The 16,242-nt window shown below is 42.4% G+C and overlaps 1 protein-coding gene across 1 annotated transcript in view; it reads right to left on the reverse strand.

Annotated features, from left to right (window-relative positions):
- Positions 1 to 885: 885 nt before the first annotated feature.
- Positions 886 to 16,242, reverse strand: part of LOC307223635 (uncharacterized protein) — a 688,399-nt gene continuing 673,042 nt past the window's right edge. The window contains exon 3 of the mRNA XM_079989872.1: positions 886 to 933. The gene's annotated coding sequence lies outside the window, so the exon portion shown is untranslated. The remainder of the gene's footprint in view (positions 934 to 16,242) is intronic.

Below are 16,242 nucleotides of genomic sequence, written 5' to 3' on the forward strand. Positions count from 1 at the left end.
CAGCCTGTACATTTGGTGTGTGAGAGGTAGCCCATACGGATGTCCGTACAGACGGCGTGCGCAAGCGGCAGCCGATATGGATGCCATGCAAGCAGCGCTCATACTAACTGTGTGTGCACCCTCAGCCGCTCTACAGCTGGGGGGAGGCAGTGGGCCACCTTGTCACCCACCCCCCGAGTGGTGCCCGGGGTGGACCACCCCTTCTGCACCCCCTCCACACACCCCTGGGTGTGGCAGAAGAAATATCATTCACAATAGCTTCTTCCAGCTTTTATATGTTGAACCGTTCATCACCCCTTCCACCTTTCCTGCTGGGCCTGGTCAACATTCAGCTAATTCTTTAGTGGTAGACGTGGTGACCTGTTCCTGTGACATCTCTGAGCATTGGCAGTTGAGGGCTGTACTTTCTCCAGCCATGCATGGGTGGGGCTGGTGACTTTGACCAGTAGATGATCAGTGGCTAAATGTAGTGATGAGTGGCTTTAGAGATTGGTAGGTGGTTGGGGACAGGATGAATTGGTGAGAGAGTTGTATGGACGATATTATTTTCCAGATTATATTAAAAAATTTGTGATGAGCACTTTGTTCCCCAAAATTCATATGTCTAAGCCTGGAAACACATGTCTACTTCCAGGTCTCACTATTCTCTGTTGCATGTAGCTAAAAAGGTTAAGGTAAAGGACCCCTGACAGTTAACTCCAGTTGCAGACGACTCTGGGGTTGTGGTGCTCATCTCGCTTTAGAGGCGAAGGGAGCCGGTGTTTGTCCACAGACAGTTTTTCTGGGTCATGTGGCCAGCATGACTAAGCCGCTTCTGGTACAATGGAACACCGAAACCAGAGCAGCTCACAGAAAAGTCATTTACCTTCCCACCGTAGATCTATTTATCTACTTGCACTTTGATGTGCTTTCGAGCTGCTAGGTTGGCAGGAGCTGGGACAGAGGAACGAGAGCTCACCCCGCTGCGGGGAATCGAACTGCCAACCTTCTGAACAGCCAGCCCAAGAGGCTCAGTGGTTTAGATCACAGCACCACCTGTGTCCCGTTGCATGTAGCTAAGAGACCCCAATTAGGGATGTACATTCACATGAGCCACATCCACCGAGTTCAGTGTGTGCACTTATGAACCGCTGATTCATACATTCATATATGTATGCATACCCTGATTTTTTATTATTTATATTCAATGCAGCTACTAATCTGTTTGAAGTTCCCACCATAATCCATATAATGTATACAATATTTTTCCCCTATAATGCAATGCACACAGTAACATGGGACCGCCTATGACTTCTAGACATCAAGCTCTTTCATTGATGTGTTAATATAATAATCTATTGGTAATCTGCTTATTTCAAAAATCATAAGCCAATGTGTTATACCAGCCTTCCTCAACCTCAGCCCTCCAGATGTTTTGAGACTACCATTCCCATCATCCCTGACCACTGGTCCTGCTAGCTAGGGATCATGGGAGTTGTAGGCCAAAAACATCTGGAGGGCCGAGGTTGAGGAAGCCTGTGTTATACTTTCTGACTAGCATTATAGTAACTCCTGAGTTTTGCAGAGGTGATTTCAAGGAAAAAATTGTTTAATGTTCTGTTTCCTTGACCATGTGTTCCATTTCAGTTTCCCACTGATTCATCCCCCCCAGGACAAAAAAATCTTTCTTAGTTTCTCCATCCTGATTCATGCATGAATGTTTTGACCTTGGTTATACATTTAGGGGTGATATTTATAATGTAAATGGGACATGAAAAATACAATATCACAGAGAAAGCTTACACATAGCATAAACCACACTTTTTCCAGTGCGGTTGCTGCCAATCCACAATGCATGTAGATTGCTTATTTTTATTTTTATTTTAATAATATTTTATTAAATTTTACACAAATAAAAAACATATAAAAACAAACATAAGATAAGAATAAAGAAACAAAAAAAGATACACAGATTAAAAAAAAAAAGAAAATTTTAACATATAAAAAAGAACTCGTATTCCAATTATAAAATTCAAAACCTTATTTTCCTTCCTTCCACCCACTTCCCGGTCCTGTATTGTATGTAATAATTAGTTCAGCAAGATCGTTCTTATTAATTTTCGTCCTTCGTCCCTCCCTTTGTACTCTTATCTAACTTAATCACTAGAACCCCTTCTTTTCCTTTTCAATGTCCTCAACATTCAAAAATTTTACAGTGTTTTTGTAAATAAAGTTTAAACTTCTTCCAGTTCTCTTCCACCTGCTCTTCTCCTTGATCTCGAATTCTGCCGGTCATTTCAGCCAGTTCCATATAGTCTATTACTTGCATCTGCCATTCTTCCAAGGTGGGTAGATCTTGCGTCTTCCAATGCTTTGCAATGAGTACTCTTGCTGCTGCTGTAGCATACATTCTCGACAATATCTTAGCATTGGGTTCTAACAATACTGTTTCCAACTTTGATTTTTCCACCTGGAAACCAATTTTCCTGTCCAAATAATAGGCCTCTCTTACTTGAAAATAATGTAACCAGTCTCGCACCTTATCCTTAAGTTTCTCAAAGCTTTGTAATTTCACTTTATCTCCCTCCTGCTCCAGAATTTCCCAATATTTTGACCAGTTAGATTCCATATTAAGCTTTTTCAAGGCCTTTGCTTCCATAGGTGAGAGCCACCTAGGGGTTTTATTTTCCAATAAATCTTTGTATTTCATCCAGACATTAAACAATACTTTCCTGACAATATGGTTTTTAAATGTCTTGTACACTTTAGCCTTACCGTACCACAAATATGCATGCCACCCAAAAACGTTATCATATCCTTCCACTGTAGAATTTATCTACAGTTGACTGCTATGCTTGTGATGACTTGGCAGCTGAACTGACTTCCCTAAGGAGCATTGTGCTGAGCTGATTTTAAGTGATAAACAAGTTTCATCTGTGGTGTTATGTTACTTTTGTCATTGCCCAGTCACACATGCATGTCAATCACAGCTAGATGATTGATGAGTGGCATGCATGTGTGAAACAGAGGCCACTCTAGATTCATGTGCATTCATTGTGATTGGTGCTCAGGATGGTATCAGGGCAGCTGTACACGATCGAGGTTTCAGTACTGTCCATGGTTGCAAATGGCAGACATAACACTCAGTTTCCAATCAGTGCATTTCCTATGACTCACTGAAGTCCTGTAACTTTTTATACTACAAATATCCCATTGTTGTTGTTTTGACCCTTCCTGGTGGCAATAACATGGTAACACAGAGGAAGAATCCCAGAACATCTAATGAAGTGGAAGGCTGTGTAGATGGTCCAGTATCCACAACTAATGCACTATTATAGCATCAATGACATGTTTTGGAATATACCTGCAATAAAATACCACTAATTAGTAAAGGTAAAGGGTAAAGGGACCCCTGACCATTAGGTCCAGTCATGACCGACTCTGGGGTTGAGGCGCTCATCTCGCTTTATTGGCCGAGGGAGCCGGCGTACAGCTTCGGGTCATGTGGCCAGCATGACTAAGCCACTTCTGGTGAACCAGAGCAGCACACGGAAACGCCGTTTACCTTCCTGCTGGAGCGGTACCTATTTATCTACTTGCACTTTGATGGGCTTTCAAACTGCTAGGTTGGCAGGAGCTGGGACTGAGCAACGGGAGCTCAACCCATCGCGGGGATTCAAACTGCCGAACTTCTGATCGGCAAGCCCTAGGGTCTATGGTTTAACCCACAGCGCCACCCATGACCCTTGTACCACTAATTAGTAGTGGTTAGTAATACTAGTTCCAAGTATACAGGAATCAAGGATCTATGTGTGTATTTTAGCCATACTTCTGTGTTCTGCCTTTGCTCTTTCTCCTTAGAGGAAATAGAGTGGGATATATAGCTATATAGATATATAGCAATCACATGAAGTTTCTTTTTAAAAAACAACAACAGCATTGACCTGTTCACCCAGGAGCTGATGGCAGAGATCAACAAAATAAAATAAAATAGCATTGTAAATTGGCACATGTAGACGTTGCTTAGGCAGATAGCAATCTAAAGTGCAGTTTTATTTCATTAGGTCAACAGATAACATCTCCAGCTCCATTTTAGGCTTTCTTGAACCATTACTACAGCAGCAAAATTAGTGGGAAGTTTTGGAAGAAGGTACAAGAAAGAATTGTTTAGAAAAATACATAAACGTTTGACAGATTAGGAAGATGCCTTATACTGAGTAAAATCATTGGTCTATCTAGCTCAGTACTAGTTCCAAAATGAATGACAGCAGCTTTCCTGGATTTCAGGACCTTCTGCATGCAAAGATGTTGTACCACTGAGCTTCTTCAGAAATTAGGCAAATTTTAAGCTTGTGTACCCAGAAGGAAACCCCATAGTATTGAATGGACATTATCAAAAGAAGTGTTCATAGGATTTAGAGATGTTGCTGAGCTCATCTTTAGGCTCATACATACAAGTTTTTGGGGTTCGCAGTACTTATCATAAACTTTGAATTCTCCCCATCTCGGATTAAAAACTGAGTCAGAAAAGAATTCCTCATCAAATATTTTTATTTTACCCAGAAATAGACAAATATATCCAAAGATATTGCTTGTAGCCATAGGCCATTGAAGGAAGGACAATAATAAAATATAAAACAAGGGTCAATTATGATTTCAATACAGGAAAGCTAAGTAAGTCAATGGCATTTTCTGGAACCTTATCTTGGTGAAGACTTTCTCCAGCTGTGGGAAAGCAATATTCACAAAGTACATTGAAATATGGTGGTGTGTTTTAAGAATAAGTGTTTATAATGATGCCCCTGTCCTTATGTATAAGAAATTTGCAATCTCCTCACCAAGGGAAGCTTAATTATCATGGCTTACTATATGGTCTGAGAAACAGTAAAATCCAATATATACTGAGCCCCATTGAGTCTAGCTGGACTTCCTTTTGAGTAGACATGAAAAATATTGTTCGGTAGGAAGGGAAGTTCAGAACTATTCTTTTACAAAGTGCAAGAAAATACAAACCCTGAAACCTTTTCTTTGTTTTTGTGTGGCTTTTTAAGAACTTTATAAGTTATGTGGCTTTCTTCTTCACCTTCTAAGTCTCGCACACTCATGACAACTATAATTGAAAATACATTTTGTGTGACTGGAAACAAGTGATAATCTAAAGAGGGACTTAAGTGGAATTAAGCAGGCTTTTGGATTTGCAATGGCCTTCTGTGCTGGAGAGATTTACACCTTTAATTAGCCGTGTAAATCTGCATCAATGCATTGATCCAGCTGTAATCAACAACCCCATGTGGTTTATGGTTGCAAATGAGGATTCCATTATTCAAGAAGGATGTCTGTCTCAAAAATTTTAAGCAGTGTCATAGCTGCACAACATTTCTACATGTATACACATTTTCCCCTAGCCAGAGATGTGTAAGAGCAAATGCATATATATTCTCCTTTTTCTTCTGCTACAATAAATTAATAATAGACAGAGGGAAGTTTGAGGCAATCGCCCCAAAGAGAGGGAAGTGGGGATTGTGCAAAATCAATGGTGGGTGCAAACAACCCTTGTTTGCTTGTAGCACTGTCCCTGCCAGAGTTGCTTCCTCATCTCGACAATAGAATAGAACTCCCACCAGCCCTGACAATTGACCACATTGTCTTGGGCCAACATGAGAAGGACCTTGCTGGTTTATCAAATGTGGTGGAAATATAAGGTAGTAAAAGAATTTTGTGAAATGATATATAATGAGTTGGGGGGAAAATGTTTAAAATAACCTTTGCTAAAAACCCCGAAGCCTTCCTTTTAGGAATTCTATGTGTCAAAATCCCAAGGGAGAAGAAAGGACTATTTATGTATGCGACCACGGCTGCGCGGATGTTATTGGCCCAGAGATGGAAAGAAGATAAAGTCCCTACCAGAGAAAGATCAAGTTGATGGATTATGTTGAAATGGCCAAAATGACTGGAAGAATCAGAAATCAGGAAGACCAAAATTTTAATAAGGAATGGGGGAAACATCTTAAAAACCATTGTAAACAGCTAAAATCATTAGTAGGATTGGAATATCACTTGTAGTTTAATGGTGAATTTTGGACACAATGGAGAGGTGAAAGGTTTGGATTGTCATAAAAGATGCAGGAGGAAATGATTAGCAATAGGACCCACAAAAAGGAGGGAAGTCCAAGAGATTCCTTGGAATCTTGTTTTTATGTTGTAAGTTGGATATGTGACTGTAAAACTTTAATTTGAAAATCCAAATAAATAAATTAAAGAGAGAGGGAAGGACCTTGTTGAATCAGACCAAAGCCCCATCTAGTTCTGCATTTGGTAGTCGTAGTAGTCACTCAAATACTCATGGGAATTCCACAAGCAGAACATGAATGGGATAGTCCTCCTGGGATTCTGACCCCCAGCAGCTAGCATTCAATGAGTCATTCTTTCTCTGTGGTTGGAAGTAGAGCACGGTTTCCATGTCTTGTAACCATTGATAACATTTCCTTCCTGAATTGGCCTAATGCCCTTGTAAGGTCATTCAGCTTAGTGGTCATGAGGACTGGTAGGATTCTGTTGGAGTTAGAATCCAACATCTGGAGGACTCCAGTGCTGGACTTCTGGGTTCAAGGGATTGCCCAACATGTGGTTTCAGATACTGTTTGCACTGAAAGCAGTTAAAACTCGGCAGATGTCCTTGTTAGATTTGCCATCGTATTCCATCAGAAATGAAATGTGAAGCTTGGGAATTTAGAATGAAGTGCAAACAGTTTTCATGAGATCCGCAGATTTTTTCTCAGACAGATTCAGTAGAAAACATGAATGCAGATGACAAGCAAAGCTATGCTGTTGGTGTTGATGTTGACTACCTCTCAATGGTGTTAGATCCTTTGTTCAAGCTGGGGAATAAACTGTCAAAGCAATTGAATGGGGACTTCCAGGAAGAGGCATGCGGTGAAGAAGTGTTGGTCTCCCAGAGTGTGGAGGGGAAAGGAGAGATCCCAGGTTAGAGCTGGGAGGGACTGCAACCCTCTGTAGGTAGTGGGAACTGAGAATTGCCTCTAGGAGGGGACTCTGTTCCCCCTGTTCTGTTTGTAGTTTTGTAGCTGGTATTGCAATGTGAAAAACTTTAATGAAGAGATTATTAAAAAAGAAAGAAGTCGTAATAAATATCTAAGTTCTCCTACATTTTGCCCAAAACAGAATTTCTAGGCTATTTTCAAGAAATTTCAAGGGAAACAATGGGGTTTTGGTAATGCTAGCAGGGTTTCTCGGGAAGTATTTGTACATTCCTGTTAATTCTGTATATGTAACAAGCTCTAGGCAGTACACTTATACAATCTGTCACATATATGTATGGGTTTGCAAAACATACATTTTGCTGCTAATTCTTTGTAAATTAAACATTAGTTTCCTGCCCATTTTTATGCACCAGGTAATGGTGCACAACCTTGCTTTCTGCATTTATACTGATATATAATATCTACCCACAACTTTCTAAGTGACAGTGAAAGCAAGAGCGTTTTCTCAGAACTGACTTGTCCTCTTTACAGCAACAGGTCACCATATGGCAACACTCTTGATGGTCTGTAACATTTCAGATTCCATTGTCCCATGTAGAAACCTGGCAAGTCAGGAAGCAGCCCATTCTAGCTGCCCATTCTCCCTTACATTCTTTTCCCCCCATTTGTAGCATTTCTCCACCATGGGAAGAAATGAACCCCTACTCAAAATCTGAAATGGAACAGTCCATCCTTAGTTTCAACCCATGATAGCCTGTTGGTCTAGAGCAGGCATCCCCAACCATCAGCCCTCCAGATGTTTTGGACTACAATTCCCATCATCCCTGACCACTGGTCCTGCTGGCTAGGGATCATGGGAGTTGTAGGCCAAAATATATGGAAGGCCACAGGTTGGGGGTGCCTGGTCTAGAGGGTCCAAATGTCAAAGCAGAAAGGATGTTTATCATGTAGCTTGTCCTTATACAGGTGTGTGTTTTTTATTTAACAGTTACCTGGCATTGGAGAGGCAGGAGTGGGACCATGGTATGGGGGGACCGTTATCACCCTATCCTTGTCGTGGCAAAATTGCAGTGGAAAGAAAGCTCCACTTATGACAATGGAAGGTTCTTCCCACTGAAAACTTCAGGGAGTGTGGGGAGAGTTATTTTGATGGGGCCATGGTGGTGCCAAAGAAATAAGACACATTTTCCCCCACTTCATGATCCTCATGCTCTTCTCCCCCACCTCAACTGGCCCTCAGAAAAAGGAGAGACCATATATTGCATTAAACATACCACTATATTTCATAATGCTTCTTTTAATACCTTGCTCAAACAGGACCTTTCAAGTTAAGTACATTTTCTTCATTTCACCAAGCTTTCTCTCCATAGGAGTCAACTCCTAGGGGCCAAGGAGTCTTAACCACCCCCCAAAAAAAAAATATTTGAGCCCCCCCCAGTTGATGGCCATATCTCTCTCACACACATGGAAGAGAATATGTAACAACCTTGCTGCTTTTTCAGACTTAATCCTGCTTCCCCCAAAGCTCCTTTCCATCTTTTTTAATCTCTTAAAGAATAACTTTGATATACTATATTTAAAAAATGCCACCTGATGATGCTTTCTCTACTTTGTCTATCTCATTGTTTGGCCATGAGGTCACCTTCAGTCCTGGTAAACAACAAACACGGGAGGAGGGCACTTTTGTGTCTGGTCTTAAAAGGGCTTCCCAGCCCCATACCAACTTTCTCGAACGCCATCCCTAGGGCTCTATTATATGCATGCATGCTGAGTCATCTGTCTCCGCATCTTACCTGCATAAGCTAGTGCTCCTTCAAGACCTAATTTGCTTGCATTCAGTTTCTTCTAATTACAGCTGCTGACCCAGTGGAAGTTGATCACTGCTAATTAGTACATTATGAGGAAATAACCTGTTACCTAGAAACAGTTTCCATATTGCTTCTAAAATGTGGTGTGCTAAATTACTATGCAGCCAGCTTTTTAAATTTTCTATACAATGCCATGTGTGCACAAACACACAAAACCATATGCAGTCACATGCCAATCTGGGATCAGAACAGGCGATGTTGTATAGAACTTTAATCATGGAAATGCGCAAAGGGGGAAGAAGCTCAAACGCTTTGCGTCTGCCTCTTATGTTTAAGTACCTTAAAGCTCAGAGAAAAAGCAATAAGGACAAAGCTTATTATTGTACATGCAGCCTCTTGATGCTCTTGTATAGCAAAGGAAATATTTTTTTTTTTTTTCTTTCTGCATTGTGGTAAATTAATGCCTCATGGCTGGTGCCAGTACTTGGAAATGCCAGGCAGCTGCTGGGACTGACTGAGGTTAGCAAAACACACCATGCCCCACCAATGTGCACCTGGTTCTCCAGGTCTCATTCAGCCATAGAAAAGGGAGGGGAAGCATCTCCAAGATGCTTGTGGTGTTCGTACAGATCCCCCGGTCATCTCATGGACTGTTGACCACTAATCCGCTGCCACAAACCAGGTTCTCCCCGGTAAAACACTTAGTCTCAGTCAGGTTCTCAAGTTAACAACGAAGATTGTAGTTTATTGCAAACACAAATAAACTTTAAATGCATTCATAGAATCATAGAATCATAGAGTTGGAAGAGACCACAAGGGCCATCGAGTCCAACCCCCTGCCAAGTAGGAAACACCATCAGAGCACTCCTGACATATGGTTGTCAAGCCGCCACCGTGCAATTTCTGTTCTCATCCTGAAGCAAAGTTCTTAACCCAAGGTACTATTTCTGGGTTAGCAGAGTCTGTAACCTGAAGCATCTGTAACCCGAGGTACCACTGTATTTTATCCTGTCTCTAACTCTTCTACCACCCCTCATACAAGAACCAACTGCACTAACTGTCCTCTATTTCCATCTGTCTTCCAACTGCTTTTCCCCAACTGGCTAAGCCTTTTAAAATCAGGTAGGCTCCGCCTCTGGGCTTTTCTATTGGTCTGCCTATTAACCCTTTCTCTCCCCCTGTACAAACATTTCCAAAAGAACGGGCAAACACCACAGGAAGCATCCCCAAGATGGTATCAAACATGTGTTGGACATAGATTTCTTGGCTGGCTGCTCTGGGACAGCAGAGCCTTGGCCTTCAGGGGAAGGCACCTCAGATCTCCTGCCCATTGCTTCATTCCCCTCATGCCCTCAGTGCTCCCAATGCAAGGCACAGATACACTTTGAAATGGATGCTTCCTATGTTGCAAAACTGGCCAGCATGCAGGCAGGTCTGTCTATTTGTTGATTGATAAACTACCTGCTCAGAAAATATCAAGATGGTATACAACAATATTTGCAAGTCGAATACAGCACACAATACCCTGAAAACAATATGTATATATTTTTTTTAAGAAAAGGGTTTGGTCAACTATGTACACCCACTACACTGCGCCCATTGATATACCGTACTTTTCTGTGTGTAAGACGCTCCGTGTATTATTATTATTATTTTTTTTGGGGGGGTGCCAATAATCACTCACCGCTTGCCGCCAGCAGCCACCCCATTTGTTGAAACAGCACAAGCCTCCCTCTGAAGGACCCGTTGGTCCTTACTGAGAGCAATGCAAGACATGAAAGAGGCAAGGGGTTAGCAGAGAAATAAGCAGCGACACTAACACAGCAGAAAATGAAAAAAGGTAAATAAAAGTAAGTTAGGGTGGGGCAGGAAGAGAAGAGGGAATGGGGGCAAGTAGGTGTGAAGATAATGGAGTGGGATGAGAATGAAAGGGGGAAAGAAAAGAATGGGGTCAGTGGCCGAGCTACTACCCTCATCAGGGGGTAGTTCATGTTGGTTTCTGCTCTCTTCACTGTGCAGCGGAAAGGCTTGTCACAAGACAATGTTTACATTCCACAGAGTTACTGTTGGAGTTTTCCCACGGGAAAGGGAAACTGGATGTGACGTACACTGGTTTCCTGTTTTTCACTGTTCTTTGCAGTTCAGTGTGATTCTCTCTGAGCTTCAGAGGAGAGAGGATGCAGTTTCTGCTCTGGCAGAAACAAGATGTGTTTCTGTAATCTACCAGCTTTGAAATGTAAATAAATCAATATAGAGCATGTTGGCACGTATTCCTCATCATTCCGCTGTGCACTTGGATGCTACAAATCAACATTTTGGTTATCGGGCCCAGAAGACGCAGTCATTGGAATTCCGGAAAAAGGATCGGAATGCAGAGGGACGGATCGGACGGTATCTGCGCGTCAAGATGATTGATGAGGTATGTGCTACTGCTCCGGGCAGCCTGCCAGCTTCTATTTAATGGCTTTATGGCTGGACTTTGAACTTTTATGTCCGTTTGCCGGAAACAGGCAGCGGCTATGGCTATGCTGGCGAAATCGAAAGTAACTTTTGGGCTGAAGCAGCTGCTGATAACGGTGACGCAGCATGATTTAGGGCAGAGAGAAAGCTGTTTTGAACTTGCCTTTGGAATGAGGCTTGAAGCAGCAGAGATGCAGCTTGTATAAAGCAGCTTGTTTAAAGCAGCAGAGATGATGCAGAAGGCTAATGCCAGAGTCATGATGGCCCTTCAGGATGCTTGTGGGATTCCCAAGCTCAATAAGAAAAATTATACGGACTGGGTTATCTATGCAGAGGCTATTCTGCGGAAAGAGGGTCTGTTTGAAGTTATTACAGACACCCCCCCAGCTCCAATTACAGATGCATGGAAAGCTAAAGATTCCAAAGCAAGGGGAACTCTTACATTGATAGTATCCCCAGAAGAGCTCTGTCTATTGCGTGATAAGACCTCAGCCAGAGAAATTTGGGACGCTTTGAGGGAGGCTCACTTGATGACAGAAGCTGGATCTACTATGTTTTATTTTAACAAGCTGCATAATATGATGGCTAGTTGCAGAAGGCTGGCTGATGCAAGTGGGGAATCTGATGCCAATCAGCCACATGCTCAGCTCAGAGTAGCCTGTGATACTGCCATGATTCAGAATGAAGCAGATTGCCAGGGTGATAGCTGCATGGGTAAGGGGGAGTCTTCACAGACGTCATCCCAGAGTGCAGTGGAACCACCAGATGGCGCCAAAGCTTTGAAGGCAGTGAAATGCTACTCCTGTGGACGTCTAGGCCATATGAAGAGGGAATGCAAATATCCCAGGGCCAAGACAGAGCAGCGCAGCGGAAGCTCATCGCGTGGAAAAGGCCAAAGCAGAGGCAAAGGTCCGGTGTCCAGGACAACGCAGCCCAAAGCAATGGTCTCACGCTTCACTCCAAAAGTTGCAGAGGTCCAGAAGACGTCTAGATCTTTCTTCGTTGTTGATTCAGCGGCTACGCACCACATGTGCAACGATAAGCGACTGTTCGTGTCTTTTACACCGCAGGAAGGTGCGATTCACCAGGCGGATGACCACACAATTCCCAGTAAAGGCTACGGAACTGTTGTTCTTCACAGTTTGGACTTATCGATACAGAATGTACTTTATGTCCCAGATGCCAAACATAATCTGCTCAGCGTCGGACAGCTGAATGAGCGGAACATTGATGTTTCCTTTAAGAACAAAAGGTGCATCATCACAAAGAAAAATGATTATGTATTGTATGCTGAATATGTTGATCGTTTGTATGTTTTGTATTATGATGATGTTGTGCAGGATGACACTTGTTGCATTGCAGGTTCTAACAAATGTTTGCATGCAGAATGTATTCATGATTTTCATCGAAAATTTGGTCATTTGGGTTTTGAGGCAGTATCTAAAATGCCTGCCTTGGTTGAAGGTATGACTATTAAACCCTGCAGGTACCACATGAAGTGCAAGGCATGCGCAGCAAACAAGGTGAAAATGGCTGCGAAAGGTAAGGTGTCTAGTAGGCAAGCTACAGAACCATACCAAATTGTTCATGCTGATTTGGTTGGACCACTAGCGCCCTCTTTGGGAGGAAATAGGTACTTCATGGTTCTCATTGATGCATTTTCCAGGTATATTTATGTGTACAATCTCAAGCAGAAATCAGAGGCTTTTCCTAGGTTCAAGGAATTCTGTGCTTGGTTGGAAAATGTGCATGGTAAGAAGGTAAAAATTCTTTTCACAGATCGCGGGGGGGAATTCACTTCTCAGCAGTTTGAAGCTTTTCTGACTGAGAAAGGAATTCAACACGATTTGTCTAGTCCTCGCTCGCCATGGCAGAATGGACTTGCAGAACGAGCAAATCAAACATTGCTTCAAGGGTTAAAAACTTTGCTGCATGATGCAAATCTTCCAGAGAGTTATTGGGCCGAAGCTCTCTCATGTTTCACTTACAGTTATAATCGCAGGTTATCTTCAGCGATTGGTTGTACCCCCTATGAGAAGATGTTTGGCAAGAAGCCATACATCAAACACATGAAAATTTTTGGTTCTGACATGTGGGTTCACTCACCACAAAACTCCAAGTTAGACAAGCGTGGTTTGCATGGTATCTTTCTAGGTTATGGGAAAGGTTCTTACAGAATAAGGATGACTGACTCTAAGACCATTAAGCTCACAAGAAGTGTTGAGTACAATGCCAAGTGGGGGGAGAATGTGGGAATTTTCCAATGTTACCCTGATGACAGTGATGAGACTGAGGATAGTCAAAAGCAACCACAACCACCCACACCCACTGATGAAAGTTCTGATTCTGAGACTGAAACTGATTCTGAGTCTGAAACTGAATCGGGTGATTCAGAGGATTTCAAGAGTGCGAAAGCCTCTATGCGACCCTCTGAAAGCTCTGATCAAGAATTGGAGGAACCATTGTTCACAATAGGTCGCTTTTCTCCTAAGAAGGAAGAGGAGAGTGTTGAAGACCTAAGGCTAATTCGCAGGTCACAAAGAGCCACAAAAGGCAGACCTCCAAAGAGATTTGCTGATGAGTTTGCTAAGATAGCAGTAACAGCTGTTAAAAGCTCTAAGAAGGTATTTGAACCTTCAAGTTTCCAAGAAATCCAGGATTTGGATTCAAAGGAAGCTGAGCCATGGTTAAATGCCATGAAGGCTGAGCTTGATTCCTTGGAAAGGAACAAAACATGGGAACTTGTTCCAGTAGTTCCAGGAATGAAACTGCTTGGAAGCAAATGGGTCTTCAAAGCGAAGACTGATCAAAATGGCAAGATAGTCAGACACAAAGCCAGATTGGTAGCCAGAGGTTTTGCACAGGTACCAGGTGAAGACTATCACGAGACCTACTCACCCACAGTGAGGTATGAGAGCATTAGGCTTATGCTCAAGCTAGCTGCAGAGGAGAATCTACACATTAGTCACCATGATGTGAATACAGCTTTTCTGTATGGATCTCTAGATGAATCACTTTATATGCTTCCACCTGATGGCGTACAGGTAAAACAGGGATTTGTTTGTGCTCTGAAAAAGTCCCTTTATGGTCTCAAACAAAGTGCACGGTGTTGGCACACAAAACTCACTGAAGTATTGTTTTCTCTAGGTTTTAAGCAAGGGAAAGCTGATCCATGTGTATTTGTCAAAGAGGAGGGGCAAAAGAAACTGTTTTGTTTGTTTTATGTTGATGATCTTTTATTCTTTTGGAAAGATGTCACAATGTACAATAACGCCCTAGCTCAACTGAAAGAACACTTTGACATGAAAGATCTTGGTGAGGTAAACAACTACCTATCTCTGGAAATAGAGAGAGATCAAGATGGTAACATTCTAGTACACCAGTCACGGAAAATTGCTGATGTGTTAGGCAAACTAAACCTGATGGATGCTAACCCTGTAGACACACCGATGATAACAGGTTATCAGGTAGATGACACTGAAGAAGCATTTTCTGACACTACACTGTACAGAAGTGTGCTAGGCAAGCTAAACTTCATTGCCAGATGTTCAAGACCAGACATTGCTGTTAGCTGTAATTTGCTAAGCAGACAAGTCAACAATCCTACTGTTAAGGATTGGAAAGCTCTGAAACGCGTAGCGCGGTATTTGAAAGGCACTATGCATTACAGACTGAGATTTAACAATCAGAAGTCTGGTGGTCTTGAGATATTTGCAGATGCAAGTTTTGGAAGTGACACAACAGACAGGAAAAGCACGTCTGGAGTTTGCTACATGTACAATCAGGCTCTATTTGATTGGTCATGTAAGAAGCAAACAACAGTTAGCTTAAGTGCTTGTGAAGCTGAACTGAATGCACTGTCTTATTCACTTAAGGATTGTGAATGGTTGTTACAATTGTGCAAAGACATGAAAATTCCTGTCAAATGTCCAATCCAGGTTTACCAGGACAACAAAGCATGTTTGGCTTTGCTGAATTCTGAAGGTTGTAAGCAAAGCACGAAGCACTTGCAATTGAAGTTGCAACATGCTAGGGAACGTATTCAGAAGGGACTCGTAACGGTGTCCTATATGCCAGGTAATGAAATTCCTGCTGATGTATTGTCCAAGATTGTATCAAGGGATCAACACTGTACCTATGTACAGAAGTTGGGTTTGTACTGATATTGTACGAACACGCTGCCCAGTGGTGTTCACAAAAAGGGGGAGGATGTTGGTTTCTGCTCTCTTCACTGTGCAGCGGAAAGGCTTGTCACAAGACAATGTTTACATTCCACAGAGTTACTGTTGGAGTTTTCCCACGGGAAAGGGAAACTGGATGTGACGTACACTGGTTTCCTGTTTTTCACTGTTCTTTGCAGTTCAGTGTGATTCTCTCTGAGCTTCAGAGGAGAGAGGATGCAGTTTCTGCTCTGGCAGAAACAAGATGTGTTTCTGTAATCTACCAGCTTTGAAATGTAAATAAATCAATATAGAGCATGTTGGCACGTATTCCTCATCATTCCGCTGTGCACTTGGATGCTACAAATCAACAGTTCAATCCCTTGCCTTGGGTCTGAATCAGGGGTCAGCAAACTTTTTCAGCAGGAGGCCGGTCCACTGTCCCTCAGACCTTGTAGGGGGCAGGACTATTTTTTTTTGGGGGGGGGAATGAACGAATTCTTATGCCCCACAAATAACCCAGAGATGCATTTTAAATAAAAGGACACATTCTACTCATGCAAAAACACGCTGATTCTCGGACCCTCAGCGGGCCAGATTTAGAAGGCGATTGGGCCAGATCCAGCCCCCGGGCCTTAGTCTGCCTACCCATGGTCTGAATGGTACAGTCATTTAGATGAGTGCAAGACTTGACTGTCCTCTGGTTTGAGGTTGTTGAATACCAACAACACCTTCTATTTATTTATGTTCACTTCATATCTCATTGTTAAAGGGACCAAACTGTGTATATCACACTGGAGTACTTTGCTCTACACAAAAAGGAGTGGTGATGTC

This window comes from Podarcis cretensis (genome assembly GCF_951804945.1).
Source record: "Podarcis cretensis genome assembly, chromosome: 9".
Lineage (NCBI taxonomy): Eukaryota > Metazoa > Chordata > Lepidosauria > Squamata > Lacertidae > Podarcis > Podarcis cretensis.